Source organism: Dunckerocampus dactyliophorus, unplaced genomic scaffold (assembly GCF_027744805.1).
Source record: "Dunckerocampus dactyliophorus isolate RoL2022-P2 unplaced genomic scaffold, RoL_Ddac_1.1 HiC_scaffold_23, whole genome shotgun sequence".
Classification (NCBI taxonomy): domain Eukaryota; kingdom Metazoa; phylum Chordata; class Actinopteri; order Syngnathiformes; family Syngnathidae; genus Dunckerocampus; species Dunckerocampus dactyliophorus.
Window position 1 is genome coordinate 338,088 of NW_026559859.1, and position 13,592 is coordinate 351,679.

At 51.1% G+C, this 13,592-nt stretch overlaps 33 non-coding genes across 33 annotated transcripts; all 33 read right to left on the reverse strand.

The window, feature by feature from the left end:
- Positions 1–16: 16 nt before the first annotated feature.
- On the reverse strand, positions 17–136 carry LOC129175330 (5S ribosomal RNA). Its single transcript, XR_008568293.1, has one exon. It is a non-coding gene; the product is annotated as a 5S ribosomal RNA (ribosomal RNA).
- Positions 137–436: 300 nt separating this feature from the next.
- Positions 437–555, reverse strand: LOC129175472 (5S ribosomal RNA). Its single transcript, XR_008568425.1, has one exon. It is a non-coding gene; the product is annotated as a 5S ribosomal RNA (ribosomal RNA).
- Positions 556–855: 300 nt separating this feature from the next.
- On the reverse strand, positions 856–974 carry LOC129174904 (5S ribosomal RNA). Its single transcript, XR_008567876.1, has one exon. It is a non-coding gene; the product is annotated as a 5S ribosomal RNA (ribosomal RNA).
- A 300-nt stretch (positions 975–1,274) lies between these two features.
- On the reverse strand, positions 1,275–1,393 carry LOC129175473 (5S ribosomal RNA). Its single transcript, XR_008568426.1, has one exon. It is a non-coding gene; the product is annotated as a 5S ribosomal RNA (ribosomal RNA).
- A 300-nt stretch (positions 1,394–1,693) lies between these two features.
- LOC129175054 (5S ribosomal RNA) lies at positions 1,694–1,812 on the reverse strand. Its single transcript, XR_008568023.1, has one exon. It is a non-coding gene; the product is annotated as a 5S ribosomal RNA (ribosomal RNA).
- Positions 1,813–2,112: 300 nt separating this feature from the next.
- On the reverse strand, positions 2,113–2,231 carry LOC129174905 (5S ribosomal RNA). The gene has a single exon (XR_008567877.1). It is a non-coding gene; the product is annotated as a 5S ribosomal RNA (ribosomal RNA).
- A 300-nt stretch (positions 2,232–2,531) lies between these two features.
- LOC129175475 (5S ribosomal RNA) lies at positions 2,532–2,650 on the reverse strand. Its single transcript, XR_008568427.1, has one exon. It is a non-coding gene; the product is annotated as a 5S ribosomal RNA (ribosomal RNA).
- A 300-nt stretch (positions 2,651–2,950) lies between these two features.
- On the reverse strand, positions 2,951–3,069 carry LOC129174964 (5S ribosomal RNA). The gene has a single exon (XR_008567934.1). It is a non-coding gene; the product is annotated as a 5S ribosomal RNA (ribosomal RNA).
- A 300-nt stretch (positions 3,070–3,369) lies between these two features.
- On the reverse strand, positions 3,370–3,488 carry LOC129175143 (5S ribosomal RNA). The gene has a single exon (XR_008568113.1). It is a non-coding gene; the product is annotated as a 5S ribosomal RNA (ribosomal RNA).
- A 300-nt stretch (positions 3,489–3,788) lies between these two features.
- On the reverse strand, positions 3,789–3,907 carry LOC129174906 (5S ribosomal RNA). The gene has a single exon (XR_008567878.1). It is a non-coding gene; the product is annotated as a 5S ribosomal RNA (ribosomal RNA).
- Positions 3,908–4,207: 300 nt separating this feature from the next.
- Positions 4,208–4,327, reverse strand: LOC129175331 (5S ribosomal RNA). The gene has a single exon (XR_008568294.1). It is a non-coding gene; the product is annotated as a 5S ribosomal RNA (ribosomal RNA).
- A 300-nt stretch (positions 4,328–4,627) lies between these two features.
- LOC129175476 (5S ribosomal RNA) lies at positions 4,628–4,746 on the reverse strand. The gene has a single exon (XR_008568428.1). It is a non-coding gene; the product is annotated as a 5S ribosomal RNA (ribosomal RNA).
- Positions 4,747–5,046: 300 nt separating this feature from the next.
- On the reverse strand, positions 5,047–5,166 carry LOC129175365 (5S ribosomal RNA). Its single transcript, XR_008568326.1, has one exon. It is a non-coding gene; the product is annotated as a 5S ribosomal RNA (ribosomal RNA).
- A 300-nt stretch (positions 5,167–5,466) lies between these two features.
- On the reverse strand, positions 5,467–5,585 carry LOC129174907 (5S ribosomal RNA). The gene has a single exon (XR_008567879.1). It is a non-coding gene; the product is annotated as a 5S ribosomal RNA (ribosomal RNA).
- Positions 5,586–5,885: 300 nt separating this feature from the next.
- Positions 5,886–6,004, reverse strand: LOC129174908 (5S ribosomal RNA). The gene has a single exon (XR_008567880.1). It is a non-coding gene; the product is annotated as a 5S ribosomal RNA (ribosomal RNA).
- A 300-nt stretch (positions 6,005–6,304) lies between these two features.
- Positions 6,305–6,423, reverse strand: LOC129175144 (5S ribosomal RNA). The gene has a single exon (XR_008568114.1). It is a non-coding gene; the product is annotated as a 5S ribosomal RNA (ribosomal RNA).
- Positions 6,424–6,723: 300 nt separating this feature from the next.
- LOC129174910 (5S ribosomal RNA) lies at positions 6,724–6,842 on the reverse strand. Its single transcript, XR_008567882.1, has one exon. It is a non-coding gene; the product is annotated as a 5S ribosomal RNA (ribosomal RNA).
- Positions 6,843–7,142: 300 nt separating this feature from the next.
- LOC129175145 (5S ribosomal RNA) lies at positions 7,143–7,261 on the reverse strand. The gene has a single exon (XR_008568115.1). It is a non-coding gene; the product is annotated as a 5S ribosomal RNA (ribosomal RNA).
- Positions 7,262–7,561: 300 nt separating this feature from the next.
- LOC129175477 (5S ribosomal RNA) lies at positions 7,562–7,680 on the reverse strand. Its single transcript, XR_008568429.1, has one exon. It is a non-coding gene; the product is annotated as a 5S ribosomal RNA (ribosomal RNA).
- A 295-nt stretch (positions 7,681–7,975) lies between these two features.
- On the reverse strand, positions 7,976–8,094 carry LOC129174965 (5S ribosomal RNA). Its single transcript, XR_008567935.1, has one exon. It is a non-coding gene; the product is annotated as a 5S ribosomal RNA (ribosomal RNA).
- Positions 8,095–8,394: 300 nt separating this feature from the next.
- On the reverse strand, positions 8,395–8,513 carry LOC129175146 (5S ribosomal RNA). Its single transcript, XR_008568116.1, has one exon. It is a non-coding gene; the product is annotated as a 5S ribosomal RNA (ribosomal RNA).
- A 300-nt stretch (positions 8,514–8,813) lies between these two features.
- On the reverse strand, positions 8,814–8,932 carry LOC129174911 (5S ribosomal RNA). Its single transcript, XR_008567883.1, has one exon. It is a non-coding gene; the product is annotated as a 5S ribosomal RNA (ribosomal RNA).
- A 300-nt stretch (positions 8,933–9,232) lies between these two features.
- On the reverse strand, positions 9,233–9,351 carry LOC129174912 (5S ribosomal RNA). The gene has a single exon (XR_008567884.1). It is a non-coding gene; the product is annotated as a 5S ribosomal RNA (ribosomal RNA).
- A 300-nt stretch (positions 9,352–9,651) lies between these two features.
- On the reverse strand, positions 9,652–9,770 carry LOC129175147 (5S ribosomal RNA). The gene has a single exon (XR_008568117.1). It is a non-coding gene; the product is annotated as a 5S ribosomal RNA (ribosomal RNA).
- Positions 9,771–10,070: 300 nt separating this feature from the next.
- LOC129174913 (5S ribosomal RNA) lies at positions 10,071–10,189 on the reverse strand. Its single transcript, XR_008567885.1, has one exon. It is a non-coding gene; the product is annotated as a 5S ribosomal RNA (ribosomal RNA).
- Positions 10,190–10,489: 300 nt separating this feature from the next.
- Positions 10,490–10,608, reverse strand: LOC129175149 (5S ribosomal RNA). Its single transcript, XR_008568119.1, has one exon. It is a non-coding gene; the product is annotated as a 5S ribosomal RNA (ribosomal RNA).
- Positions 10,609–10,908: 300 nt separating this feature from the next.
- On the reverse strand, positions 10,909–11,027 carry LOC129175478 (5S ribosomal RNA). Its single transcript, XR_008568430.1, has one exon. It is a non-coding gene; the product is annotated as a 5S ribosomal RNA (ribosomal RNA).
- A 295-nt stretch (positions 11,028–11,322) lies between these two features.
- LOC129174966 (5S ribosomal RNA) lies at positions 11,323–11,441 on the reverse strand. Its single transcript, XR_008567936.1, has one exon. It is a non-coding gene; the product is annotated as a 5S ribosomal RNA (ribosomal RNA).
- Positions 11,442–11,741: 300 nt separating this feature from the next.
- LOC129175150 (5S ribosomal RNA) lies at positions 11,742–11,860 on the reverse strand. The gene has a single exon (XR_008568120.1). It is a non-coding gene; the product is annotated as a 5S ribosomal RNA (ribosomal RNA).
- Positions 11,861–12,160: 300 nt separating this feature from the next.
- On the reverse strand, positions 12,161–12,279 carry LOC129174914 (5S ribosomal RNA). Its single transcript, XR_008567886.1, has one exon. It is a non-coding gene; the product is annotated as a 5S ribosomal RNA (ribosomal RNA).
- A 300-nt stretch (positions 12,280–12,579) lies between these two features.
- LOC129175332 (5S ribosomal RNA) lies at positions 12,580–12,699 on the reverse strand. Its single transcript, XR_008568295.1, has one exon. It is a non-coding gene; the product is annotated as a 5S ribosomal RNA (ribosomal RNA).
- A 300-nt stretch (positions 12,700–12,999) lies between these two features.
- LOC129175170 (5S ribosomal RNA) lies at positions 13,000–13,118 on the reverse strand. The gene has a single exon (XR_008568139.1). It is a non-coding gene; the product is annotated as a 5S ribosomal RNA (ribosomal RNA).
- Positions 13,119–13,418: 300 nt separating this feature from the next.
- LOC129175151 (5S ribosomal RNA) lies at positions 13,419–13,537 on the reverse strand. The gene has a single exon (XR_008568121.1). It is a non-coding gene; the product is annotated as a 5S ribosomal RNA (ribosomal RNA).
- Between the last annotated feature and the right edge of the window lie 55 nt (positions 13,538–13,592).

Sequence of the window (13,592 nt, forward strand, 5' to 3'; positions counted from 1 at the left end):
AGCCAAGAGCCTAAAAAGCTTACAGCACCTGGTATTCCCAGGCGGTCTCCCATTCCAAGTACTCACCAGGCCCGCCCCTGCTTAGCTTCCGAGATCGGACGAGATCGGGCGTTCTCAGGGTAGTATGGCCGTAAGCCGGAAAGCTCTCTGAAAACTTTCCTTTTAAAGACGACACTGGTCAAACTGCGCTTCTGCAAACGGTCTCGGATGTGTGTGCACACTTTGCTGCTCGTATGGTTTTTCTGGCTGTTTTGTGCCACCGGTCGCAGCCACAGCCAGCCTGTAAGCCTGTTTGAACTTCACAGCAGAGAGAAAAACACTGTAGATGGATGTTCCTCACATGAGGGCAAAATAAATACTCTTCCTCCATTCAAAGTGATGGCGTTTTCCAAGAAGTGGGAAACAGCGCCCTCTGCTGAAAGCCAAGAGCCTAAAAAGCTTACAGCACCTGGTATTCCCAGGCGGTCTCCCATCCAAGTACTAACCAGGCCCGCCCCTGCTTAGCTTCCGAGATCGGACGAGATCGGGCGTTCTCAGGGTAGTATGGCCGTAAGCCGGAAAGCTCTCTGAAAACTTTCCTTTTAAAGACGACACTGGTCAAACTGCGCTTCTGCAAACGGTCTCGGATGTGTGTGCACACTTTGCTGCTCGTATGGTTTTTCTGGCTGTTTTGTGCCACCGGTCGCAGCCACAGCCAGCCTGTAAGCCTGTTTGAACTTCACAGCAGAGAGAAAAACACTGTAGATGGATGTTCCTCACATGAGGGCAAAATAAATACTCTTCCTCCATTCAAAGTGATGGCGTTTTCCAAGAAGTGGGAAACAGCGCCCTCTGCTGAAAGCCAAGAGCCTAAAAAGCTTACAGCACCTGGTATTCCCAGGCGGTCTCCCATCCAAGTACTCACCAGGCCCGCCCCTGCTTAGCTTCCGAGATCGGACGAGATCGGGCGTTCTCAGGGTAGTATGGCCGTAAGCCGGAAAGCTCTCTGAAAACTTTCCTTTTAAAGACGACACTGGTCAAACTGCGCTTCTGCAAACGGTCTCGGATGTGTGTGCACACTTTGCTGCTCGTATGGTTTTTCTGGCTGTTTTGTGCCACCGGTCGCAGCCACAGCCAGCCTGTAAGCCTGTTTGAACTTCACAGCAGAGAGAAAAACACTGTAGATGGATGTTCCTCACATGAGGGCAAAATAAATACTCTTCCTCCATTCAAAGTGATGGCGTTTTCCAAGAGGTGGGAAACAGCGCCCTCTGCTGAAAGCCAAGAGCCTAAAAAGCTTACAGCACCTGGTATTCCCAGGCGGTCTCCCATCCAAGTACTAACCAGGCCCGCCCCTGCTTAGCTTCCGAGATCGGACGAGATCGGGCGTTCTCAGGGTAGTATGGCCGTAAGCCGGAAAGCTCTCTGAAAACTTTCCTTTTAAAGACGACACTGGTCAAACTGCGCTTCTGCAAACGGTCTCGGATGTGTGTGCACACTTTGCTGCTCGTATGGTTTTTCTGGCTGTTTTGTGCCACCGGTCGCAGCCACAGCCAGCCTGTAAGCCTGTTTGAACTTCACAGCAGAGAGAAAAACACTGTAGATGGATGTTCCTCACATGAGGGCAAAATAAATACTCTTCCTCCATTCAAAGTGATGGCGTTTTCCAAGAGGTGGGAAACAGCGCCCTCTGCTGAAATCCAAGAGCCTAAAAAGCTTACAGCACCTGGTATTCCCAGGCGGTCTCCCATCCAAGTACTAAGCAGGCCCGCCCCTGCTTAGCTTCCGAGATCGGACGAGATCGGGCGTTCTCAGGGTAGTATGGCCGTAAGCCGGAAAGCTCTCTGAAAACTTTCCTTTTAAAGACGACACTGGTCAAACTACGCTTCTGCAAACGGTCTCGGATGTGTGTGCACACTTTGATGCTCGTATGGTTTTTCTGGCTGTTTTGTGCCACCGGTCGCAGCCACAGCCAGCCTGTAAGCCTGTTTGAACTTCACAGCAGAGAGAAAAACACTGTAGATGGATGTTCCTCACATGAGGGCAAAATAAATACTCTTCCTCCATTCAAAGTGATGGCGTTTTCCAAGAAGTGGGAAACAGCGCCCTCTGCTGAAAGCCAAGAGCCTAAAAAGCTTACAGCACCTGGTATTCCCAGGCGGTCTCCCATCCAAGTACTCACCAGGCCCGCCCCTGCTTAGCTTCCGAGATCGGACGAGATCGGGCGTTCTCAGGGTAGTATGGCCGTAAGCCGGAAAGCTCTCTGAAAACTTTCCTTTTAAAGACGACACTGGTCAAACTGCGCTTCTGCAAACGGTCTCGGATGTGTGTGCACACTTTGCTGCTCGTATGGTTTTTCTGGCTGTTTTGTGCCACCGGTCGCAGCCACAGCCAGCCTATAAGCCTGTTTGAACTTCACAGCAGAGAGACAAATACTGTAGATGGATGTTCCTCACATGAGGGCAAAATAAATACTCTTCCTCCATTCAAAGTGATGGCGTTTTCCAAGAAGTGGGAAACAGCGCCCTCTGCTGAACGCCAAGAGCCTAAAAAGCTTACAGCACCTGGTATTCCCAGGCGGTCTCCCATCCAAGTACTAACCAGGCCCGCCCCTGCTTAGCTTCCGAGATCGGACGAGATCGGGCGTTCTCAGGGTAGTATGGCCGTAAGCCAGAAAGCTCTCTGAAAACTTTCCTTTTAAAGACGACACTGGTCAAACAGCGCTTCTGCAAACGGTCTCGGATGTGTGTGCACACTTTGCTGCTCGTATGGTTTTTCTGGCTGTTTTGTGCCACCGGTCGCAGCCACAGCCAGCCTGTAAGCCTGTTTGAACTTCACAGCAGAGAGAAAAACACTGTAGATGGATGTTCCTCACATGAGGGCAAAATAAATACTCTTCCTCCATTCAAAGTGACGGCGTTTTCCAAGAAGTGGGAAACAGCGCCCTCTGCTGAAAGCCAAGAGCCTAAAAAGCTTACAGCACCTGGTATTCCCAGGCGGTCTCCCATCCAAGTACTCACCAGGCCCGCCCCTGCTTAGCTTCCGAGATCAGACGAGATCGGGCGTTCTCAGGGTAGTATGGCCGTAAGCCGGAAAGCTCTCTGAAAACTTTCCTTTTAAAGACGACACTGGTCAAACTGCGCTTCTGCAAACGGTCTCGGATGTGTGTGCACACTTTGCTGCTCGTATGGTTTTTCTGGCTGTTTTGTGCCACCGGTCGCAGCCACAGCCAGCCTGTAAGCCTGTTTGAACTTCACAGCAGAGAGAAAAACACTGTAGATGGATGTTCCTCCCATGAGGGCAAAATAAATACTCTTCCTCCATTCAAAGTGATGGCGTTTTCCAAGAGGTGGGAAACAGCGCCCTCTGCTGAAAGCCAAGAGCCTAAAAAGCTTTCAGCACCTGGTATTCCCAGGCGGTCTCCCATCCAAGTACTAACCAGGCCCGCCCCTGCTTAGCTTCCGAGATCGGACGAGATCGGGCGTTCTCAGGGTAGTATGGCCGTAAGCCGGAAAGCTCTCTGAAAACTTTCCTTTTAAAGACGACACTGGTCAAACTGCGCTTCTGCAAACGGTCTCGGATGTGTGTGCACACTTTGCTGCTCGTATGGTTTTTCTGGCTGTTTTGTGCCACCGGTCGCAGCCACAGCCAGCCTGTAAGCCTGTTTGAACTTCACAGCAGAGAGAAAAACACTGTAGATGGATGTTCCTCACATGAGGGCAAAATAAATACTCTTCCTCCATTCAAAGTGATGGCGTTTTCCAAGAAGTGGGAAACAGCGCCCTCTGCTGAAAGCCAAGAGCCTAAAAAGCTTACAGCACCTGGTATTCCCAGGCGGTCTCCCATCCAAGTACTCACCAGGCCCGCCCCTGCTTAGCTTCCGAGATCGGACGAGATCGGGCGTTCTCAGGGTAGTATGGCCGTAAGCCGGAAAGCTCTCTGAAAACTTTCCTTTTAAAGACGACACTGGTCAAACTGCGCTTCTGCAAACGGTCTCGGATGTGTGTGCACACTTTGCTGCTCGTATGGTTTTTCTGGCTGTTTTGTGCCACCGGTCGCAGCCACAGCCAGCCTGTAAGCCTGTTTGAACTTCACAGCAGAGAGAAAAACACTGTAGATGGATGTTCCTCACATGAGGGCAAAATAAATACTCTTCCTCCATTCAAAGTGATGGCGTTTTCCAAGAAGTGGGAAACAGCGCCCTCTGCTGAAAGCCAAGAGCCTAAAAAGCTTACAGCACCTGGTATTCCCAGGCGGTCTCCCATTCCAAGTACTCACCAGGCCCGCCCCTGCTTAGCTTCCGAGATCGGACGAGATCGGGCGTTCTCAGGGTAGTATGGCCGTAAGCCGGAAAGCTCTCTGAAAACTTTCCTTTTAAAGACGACACTGGTCAAACTGCGCTTCTGCAAACGGTCTCGGATGTGTGTGCACACTTTGCTGCTCGTATGGTTTTTCTGGCTGTTTTGTGCCACCGGTCGCAGCCACAGCCAGCCTGTAAGCCTGTTTGAACTTCACAGCAGAGAGAAAAACACTGTAGATGGATGTTCCTCACATGAGGGCAAAATAAATACTCTTCCTCCATTCAAAGTGATGGCGTTTTCCAAGAAGTGGGAAACAGCGCCCTCTGCTGAAAGCCAAGAGCCTAAAAAGCTTACAGCACCTGGTATTCCCAGGCGGTCTCCCATCCAAGTACTAACCAGGCCCGCCCCTGCTTAGCTTCCGAGATCGGACGAGATCGGGCGTTCTCAGGGTAGTATGGCCGTAAGCCGGAAAGCTCTCTGAAAACTTTCCTTTTAAAGACGACACTGGTCAAACTGCGCTTCTGCAAACGGTCTCGGATGTGTGTGCACACTTTGCTGCTCGTATGGTTTTTCTGGCTGTTTTGTGCCACCGGTCGCAGCCACAGCCAGCCTGTAAGCCTGTTTGAACTTCACAGCAGAGAGAAAAACACTGTAGATGGATGTTCCTCACATGAGGGCAAAATAAATACTCTTCCTCCATTCAAAGTGATGGCGTTTTCCAAGAAGTGGGAAACAGCGCCCTCTGCTGAAAGCCAAGAGCCTAAAAAGCTTACAGCACCTGGTATTCCCAGGCGGTCTCCCATTCCAAGTACTCACCAGGCCCGCCCCTGCTTAGCTTCCGAGATCGGACGAGATCGGGCGTTCTCAGGGTAGTATGGCTGTAAGCCGGAAAGCTCTCTGAAAACTTTCCTTTTAAAGACGACACTGGTCAAACTGCGCTTCTGCAAACGGTCTCGGATGTGTGTGCACACTTTGCTGCTCGTATGGTTTTTCTGGCTGTTTTGTGCCACCGGTCGCAGCCACAGCCAGCCTGTAAGCCTGTTTGAACTTCACAGCAGAGAGAAAAACACTGTAGATGGATGTTCCTCACATGAGGGCAAAATAAATACTCTTCCTCCATTCAAAGTGATGGCGTTTTCCAAGAAGTGGGAAACAGCGCCCTCTGCTGAAAGCCAAGAGCCTAAAAAGCTTACAGCACCTGGTATTCCCAGGCGGTCTCCCATCCAAGTACTCACCAGGCCCGCCCCTGCTTAGCTTCCGAGATCGGACGAGATCGGGCGTTCTCAGGGTAGTATGGCCGTAAGCCGGAAAGCTCTCTGAAAACTTTCCTTTTAAAGACGACACTGGTCAAACTGCGCTTCTGCAAACGGTCTCGGATGTGTGTGCACACTTTGCTGCTCGTATGGTTTTTCTGGCTGTTTTGTGCCACCGGTCGCAGCCACAGCCAGCCTGTAAGCCTGTTTGAACTTCACAGCAGAGAGAAAAACACTGTAGATGGATGTTCCTCACATGAGGGCAAAATAAATACTCTTCCTCCATTCAAAGTGATGGCGTTTTCCAAGAAGTGGGAAACAGCGCCCTCTGCTGAAAGCCAAGAGCCTAAAAAGCTTACAGCACCTGGTATTCCCAGGCGGTCTCCCATCCAAGTACTCACCAGGCCCGCCCCTGCTTAGCTTCCGAGATCGGACGAGATCGGGCGTTCTCAGGGTAGTATGGCCGTAAGCCGGAAAGCTCTCTGAAAACTTTCCTTTTAAAGACGACACTGGTCAAACTGCGCTTCTGCAAACGGTCTCGGATGTGTGTGCACACTTTGCTGCTCGTATGGTTTTTCTGGCTGTTTTGTGCCACCGGTCGCAGCCACAGCCAGCCTGTAAGCCTGTTTGAACTTCACAGCAGAGAGAAAAACACTGTAGATGGATGTTCCTCCCATGAGGGCAAAATAAATACTCTTCCTCCATTCAAAGTGATGGCGTTTTCCAAGAGGTGGGAAACAGCGCCCTCTGCTGAAAGCCAAGAGCCTAAAAAGCTTTCAGCACCTGGTATTCCCAGGCGGTCTCCCATCCAAGTACTAACCAGGCCCGCCCCTGCTTAGCTTCCGAGATCGGACGAGATCGGGCGTTCTCAGGGTAGTATGGCCGTAAGCCGGAAAGCTCTCTGAAAACTTTCCTTTTAAAGACGACACTGGTCAAACTGCGCTTCTGCAAACGGTCTCGGATGTGTGTGCACACTTTGCTGCTCGTATGGTTTTTCTGGCTGTTTTGTGCCACCGGTCGCAGCCACAGCCAGCCTGTAAGCCTGTTTGAACTTCACAGCAGAGAGAAAAACACTGTAGATGGATGTTCCTCACATGAGGGCAAAATAAATACTCTTCCTCCATTCAAAGTGACGGCGTTTTCCAAGAAGTGGGAAACAGCGCCCTCTGCTGAAAGCCAAGAGCCTAAAAAGCTTACAGCACCTGGTATTCCCAGGCGGTCTCCCATCCAAGTACTCACCAGGCCCGCCCCTGCTTAGCTTCCGAGATCGGACGAGATCGGGCGTTCTCAGGGTAGTATGGCCGTAAGCCGGAAAGCTCTCTGAAAACTTTCCTTTTAAAGACGACACTGGTCAAACTGCGCTTCTGCAAACGGTCTCGGATGTGTGTGCACACTTTGCTGCTCGTATGGTTTTTCTGGCTGTTTTGTGCCACCGGTCGCAGCCACAGCCAGCCTGTAAGCCTGTTTGAACTTCACAGCAGAGAGAAAAACACTGTAGATGGATGTTCCTCCCATGAGGGCAAAATAAATACTCTTCCTCCATTCAAAGTGATGGCGTTTTCCAAGAGGTGGGAAACAGCGCCCTCTGCTGAAAGCCAAGAGCCTAAAAAGCTTTCAGCACCTGGTATTCCCAGGCGGTCTCCCATCCAAGTACTAACCAGGCCCGCCCCTGCTTAGCTTCCGAGATCGGACGAGATCGGGCGTTCTCAGGGTAGTATGGCCGTAAGCCGGAAAGCTCTCTGAAAACTTTCCTTTTAAAGACGACACTGGTCAAACTGCGCTTCTGCAAACGGTCTCGGATGTGTGTGCACACTTTGCTGCTCGTATGGTTTTTCTGGCTGTTTTGTGCCACCGGTCGCAGCCACAGCCAGCCTGTAAGCCTGTTTGAACTTCACAGCAGAGAGAAAAACACTGTAGATGGATGTTCCTCACATGAGGGCAAAATAAATACTCTTCCTCCATTCAAAGTGATGGCGTTTTCCAAGAAGTGGGAAACAGCGCCCTCTGCTGAAAGCCAAGAGCCTAAAAAGCTTACAGCACCTGGTATTCCCAGGCGGTCTCCCATCCAAGTACTAACCAGGCCCGCCCCTGCTTAGCTTCCGAGATCGGACGAGATCGGGCGTTCTCAGGGTAGTATGGCCGTAAGCCGGAAAGCTCTCTGAAAACTTTCCTTTTAAAGACGACACTGGTCAAACTGCGCTTCTTGAAACGGTCTCGGATGTGTGTGCACACTTTGCTGCTCGTATGGTTTTTCTGGCTGTTTTGTGCCACCGGTCGCAGCCACAGCCAGCCTATAAGCCTGTTTGAACTTCACAGCAGAGAGACAAATAGATGGATGTTCCTCACATGAGGGCAAAATAAATACTCTTCCTCCATTCAAAGTGATGGCGTTTTCCAAGAAGTGGGAAACAGCGCCCTCTGCTGAAAGCCAAGAGCCTAAAAAGCTTACAGCACCTGGTATTCCCAGGCGGTCTCCCATCCAAGTACTCACCAGGCCCGCCCCTGCTTAGCTTCCGAGATCAGACGAGATCGGGCGTTCTCAGGGTAGTATGGCCGTAAGCCGGAAAGCTCTCTGAAAACTTTCCTTTTAAAGACGACACTGGTCAAACTGCGCTTCTGCAAACGGTCTCGGATGTGTGTGCACACTTTGCTGCTCGTATGGTTTTTCTGGCTGTTTTGTGCCACCGGTCGCAGCCACAGCCAGCCTGTAAGCCTGTTTGAACTTCACAGCAGAGAGAAAAACACTGTAGATGGATGTTCCTCCCATGAGGGCAAAATAAATACTCTTCCTCCATTCAAAGTGATGGCGTTTTCCAAGAGGTGGGAAACAGCGCCCTCTGCTGAAAGCCAAGAGCCTAAAAAGCTTTCAGCACCTGGTATTCCCAGGCGGTCTCCCATCCAAGTACTAACCAGGCCCGCCCCTGCTTAGCTTCCGAGATCGGACGAGATCGGGCGTTCTCAGGGTAGTATGGCCGTAAGCCGGAAAGCTCTCTGAAAACTTTCCTTTTAAAGACGACACTGGTCAAACTGCGCTTCTGCAAACGGTCTCGGATGTGTGTGCACACTTTGCTGCTCGTATGGTTTTTCTGGCTGTTTTGTGCCACCGGTCGCAGCCACAGCCAGCCTGTAAGCCTGTTTGAACTTCACAGCAGAGAGAAAAACACTGTAGATGGATGTTCCTCACATGAGGGCAAAATAAATACTCTTCCTCCATTCAAAGTGATGGCGTTTTCCAAGAAGTGGGAAACAGCGCCCTCTGCTGAAAGCCAAGAGCCTAAAAAGCTTACAGCACCTGGTATTCCCAGGCGGTCTCCCATCCAAGTACTCACCAGGCCCGCCCCTGCTTAGCTTCCGAGATCGGACGAGATCGGGCGTTCTCAGGGTAGTATGGCCGTAAGCCGGAAAGCTCTCTGAAAACTTTCCTTTTAAAGACGACACTGGTCAAACTGCGCTTCTGCAAACGGTCTCGGATGTGTGTGCACACTTTGCTGCTCGTATGGTTTTTCTGGCTGTTTTGTGCCACCGGTCGCAGCCACAGCCAGCCTGTAAGCCTGTTTGAACTTCACAGCAGAGAGAAAAACACTGTAGATGGATGTTCCTCACATGAGGGCAAAATAAATACTCTTCCTCCATTCAAAGTGATGGCGTTTTCCAAGAAGTGGGAAACAGCGCCCTCTGCTGAAAGCCAAGAGCCTAAAAAGCTTACAGCACCTGGTATTCCCAGGCGGTCTCCCATCCAAGTACTCACCAGGCCCGCCCCTGCTTAGCTTCCGAGATCGGACGAGATCGGGCGTTCTCAGGGTAGTATGGCCGTAAGCCGGAAAGCTCTCTGAAAACTTTCCTTTTAAAGACGACACTGGTCAAACTGCGCTTCTGCAAACGGTCTCGGATGTGTGTGCACACTTTGCTGCTCGTATGGTTTTTCTGGCTGTTTTGTGCCACCGGTCGCAGCCACAGCCAGCCTGTAAGCCTGTTTGAACTTCACAGCAGAGAGAAAAACACTGTAGATGGATGTTCCTCCCATGAGGGCAAAATAAATACTCTTCCTCCATTCAAAGTGATGGCGTTTTCCAAGAGGTGGGAAACAGCGCCCTCTGCTGAAAGCCAAGAGCCTAAAAAGCTTTCAGCACCTGGTATTCCCAGGCGGTCTCCCATCCAAGTACTAACCAGGCCCGCCCCTGCTTAGCTTCCGAGATCGGACGAGATCGGGCGTTCTCAGGGTAGTATGGCCGTAAGCCGGAAAGCTCTCTGAAAACTTTCCTTTTAAAGACGACACTGGTCAAACTGCGCTTCTGCAAACGGTCTCGGATGTGTGTGCACACTTTGCTGCTCGTATGGTTTTTCTGGCTGTTTTGTGCCACCGGTCGCAGCCACAGCCAGCCTGTAAGCCTGTTTGAACTTCACAGCAGAGAGAAAAACACTGTAGATGGATGTTCCTCACATGAGGGCAAAATAAATACTCTTCCTCCATTCAAAGTGACGGCGTTTTCCAAGAAGTGGGAAACAGCGCCCTCTGCTGAAAGCCAAGAGCCTAAAAAGCTTACAGCACCTGGTATTCCCAGGCGGTCTCCCATCCAAGTACTCACCAGGCCCGCCCCTGCTTAGCTTCCGAGATCGGACGAGATCGGGCGTTCTCAGGGTAGTATGGCCGTAAGCCGGAAAGCTCTCTGAAAACTTTCCTTTTAAAGACGACACTGGTCAAACTGCGCTTCTGCAAACGGTCTCGGATGTGTGTGCACACTTTGCTGCTCGTATGGTTTTTCTGGCTGTTTTGTGCCACCGGTCGCAGCCACAGCCAGCCTGTAAGCCTGTTTGAACTTCACAGCAGAGAGAAAAACACTGTAGATGGATGTTCCTCCCATGAGGGCAAAATAAATACTCTTCCTCCATTCAAAGTGATGGCGTTTTCCAAGAGGTGGGAAACAGCGCCCTCTGCTGAAAGCCAAGAGCCTAAAAAGCTTTCAGCACCTGGTATTCCCAGGCGGTCTCCCATCCAAGTACTAACCAGGCCCGCCCCTGCTTAGCTTCCGAGATCGGACGAGATCGGGCGTTCTCAGGGTAGTATGGCCGTAAGCCGGAAAGCTCTCTGAAAACTTTCCTTTTAAAGACGACACTGGTCAAACTGCGCTTCTGCAAACGGTCTCGGATGTGTGTGCACACTTTGCTGCTCGTATGGTTTTTCTGGCTGTTTTGTGCCACCGGTCGCAGCCACAGCCAGCCTGTAAGCCTGTTTGAACTTCACAGCAGAGAGAAAAACACTGTAGATGGATGTTCCTCACATGAGGGCAAAATAAATACTCTTCCTCCATTCAAAGTGATGGCGTTTTCCAAGAAGTGGGAAACAGCGCCCTCTGCTGAAAGCCAAGAGCCTAAAAAGCTTACAGCACCTGGTATTCCCAGGCGGTCTCCCATCCAAGTACTAACCAGGCCCGCCCCTGCTTAGCTTCCGAGATCGGACGAGATCGGGCGTTCTCAGGGTAGTATGGCCGTAAGCCGGAAAGCTCTCTGAAAACTTTCCTTTTAAAGACGACACTGGTCAAACTGCGCTTCTTGAAACGGTCTCGGATGTGTGTGCACACTTTGCTGCTCGTATGGTTTTTCTGGCTGTTTTGTGCCACCGGTCGCAGCCACAGCCAGCCTATAAGCCTGTTTGAACTTCACAGCAGAGAGACAAATAGATGGATGTTCCTCACATGAGGGCAAAATAAATACTCTTCCTCCATTCAAAGTGATGGCGTTTTCCAAGAAGTGGGAAACAGCGCCCTCTGCTGAAAGCCAAGAGCCTAAAAAGCTTACAGCACCTGGTATTCCCAGGCGGTCTCCCATCCAAGTACTCACCAGGCCCGCCCCTGCTTAGCTTCCGAGATCAGACGAGATCGGGCGTTCTCAGGGTAGTATGGCCGTAAGCCGGAAAGCTCTCTGAAAACTTTCCTTTTAAAGACGACACTGGTCAAACTGCGCTTCTGCAAACGGTCTCGGATGTGTGTGCACACTTTGCTGCTCGTATGGTTTTTCTGGCTGTTTTGTGCCACCGGTCGCAGCCACAGCCAGCCTGTAAGCCTGTTTGAACTTCACAGCAGAGAGAAAAACACTGTAGATGGATGTTCCTCCCATGAGGGCAAAATAAATACTCTTCCTCCATTCAAAGTGATGGCGTTTTCCAAGAGGTGGGAAACAGCGCCCTCTGCTGAAAGCCAAGAGCCTAAAAAGCTTTCAGCACCTGGTATTCCCAGGCGGTCTCCCATCCAAGTACTAACCAGGCCCGCCCCTGCTTAGCTTCCGAGATCGGACGAGATCGGGCGTTCTCAGGGTAGTATGGCCGTAAGCCGGAAAGCTCTCTGAAAACTTTCCTTTTAAAGACGACACTGGTCAAACTGCGCTTCTGCAAACGGTCTCGGATGTGTGTGCACACTTTGCTGCTCGTATGGTTTTTCTGGCTGTTTTGTGCCACCGGTCGCAGCCACAGCCAGCCTGTAAGCCTGTTTGAACTTCACAGCAGAGAGAAAAACACTGTAGATGGATGTTCCTCACATGAGGGCAAAATAAATACTCTTCCTCCATTCAAAGTGATGGCGTTTTCCAAGAAGTGGGAAACAGCGCCCTCTGCTGAAAGCCAAGAGCCTAAAAAGCTTACAGCACCTGGTATTCCCAGGCGGTCTCCCATCCAAGTACTCACCAGGCCCGCCCCTGCTTAGCTTCCGAGATCGGACGAGATCGGGCGTTCTCAGGGTAGTATGGCCGTAAGCCGGAAAGCTCTCTGAAAACTTTCCTTTTAAAGACGACACTGGTCAAACTGCGCTTCTGCAAACGGTCTCGGATGTGTGTGCACACTTTGCTGCTCGTATGGTTTTTCTGGCTGTTTTGTGCCACCGGTCGCAGCCACAGCCAGCCTGTAAGCCTGTTTGAACTTCACAGCAGAGAGAAAAACACTGTAGATGGATGTTCCTCACATGAGGGCAAAATAAATACTCTTCCTCCATTCAAAGTGATGGCGTTTTCCAAGAAGTGGGAAACAGCGCCCTCTGCTGAAAGCCAAGAGCCTAAAAAGCTTACAGCACCTGGTATTCCCAGGCGGTCTCCCATTCCAAGTACTCACCAGGCCCGCCCCTGCTTAGCTTCCGAGATCGGACGAGATCGGGCGTTCTCAGGGTAGTATGGCCGTAAGCCGGAAAGCTCTCTGAAAACTTTCCTTTTAAAGACGACACTGGTCAAACTGCGCTTCTGCAAACGGTCTCGGATGTGTGTGCACACTTTGCTGCTCGTATGGTTTTTCTGGCTGTTTTGTGCCACCGGTCGCAGCCACAGCCAGCCTGTAAGCCTGTTTGAACTTCACAGCAGAGAGAAAAACACTGTAGATGGATGTTCCTCACATGAGGGCAAAATAAATACTCTTCCTCCATTCAAAGTGATGGCGTTTTCCAAGAAGTGGGAAACAGCGCCCTCTGCTGAAAGCCAAGAGCCTAAAAAGCTTACAGCACCTGGTATTCCCAGGCGGTCTCCCATCCAAGTACTCACCAGGCCCGCCCCTGCTTAGCTTCCGAGATCGGACGAGATCGGGCGTTCTCAGGGTAGTACGGCCGTAAGCCGGAAAGCTCTCTGAAAACTTTCCTTTTAAAGACGACACTGGTCAAACTGCGCTTCTGCAAACGGTCTCGGATGTGTGTGCACACTTTGCTGCTCGTATGGTTTTTCTGGCTGTTTTGTGCCACCGGTCGCAGCCACAGCCAGCCTGTAAGCCTGTTTGAACTTCACAGCAGAGAGAAAAACACTGTAGATGGATGTTCCTCCCATGAGGGCAAAATAAATACTCTTCCTCCATTCAAAGTGATGGCGTTTTCCAAGAGGTGGGAAACAGCGCCCTCTGCTGAAAGCCAAGAGCCTAAAAAGCTTTCAGCACCTGGTATTCCCAGGCGGTCTCCCATCCAAGTACTAACCAGGCCCGCCCCTGCTTAGCTTCCGAGATCGGACGAGATCGGGCGTTCTCAGGGTAGTATGGCCGTAAGCCGGAAAGCTCTCTGAAAACTTTCCTTTTAAAGACGACACTGGTCAAACTGCGCTT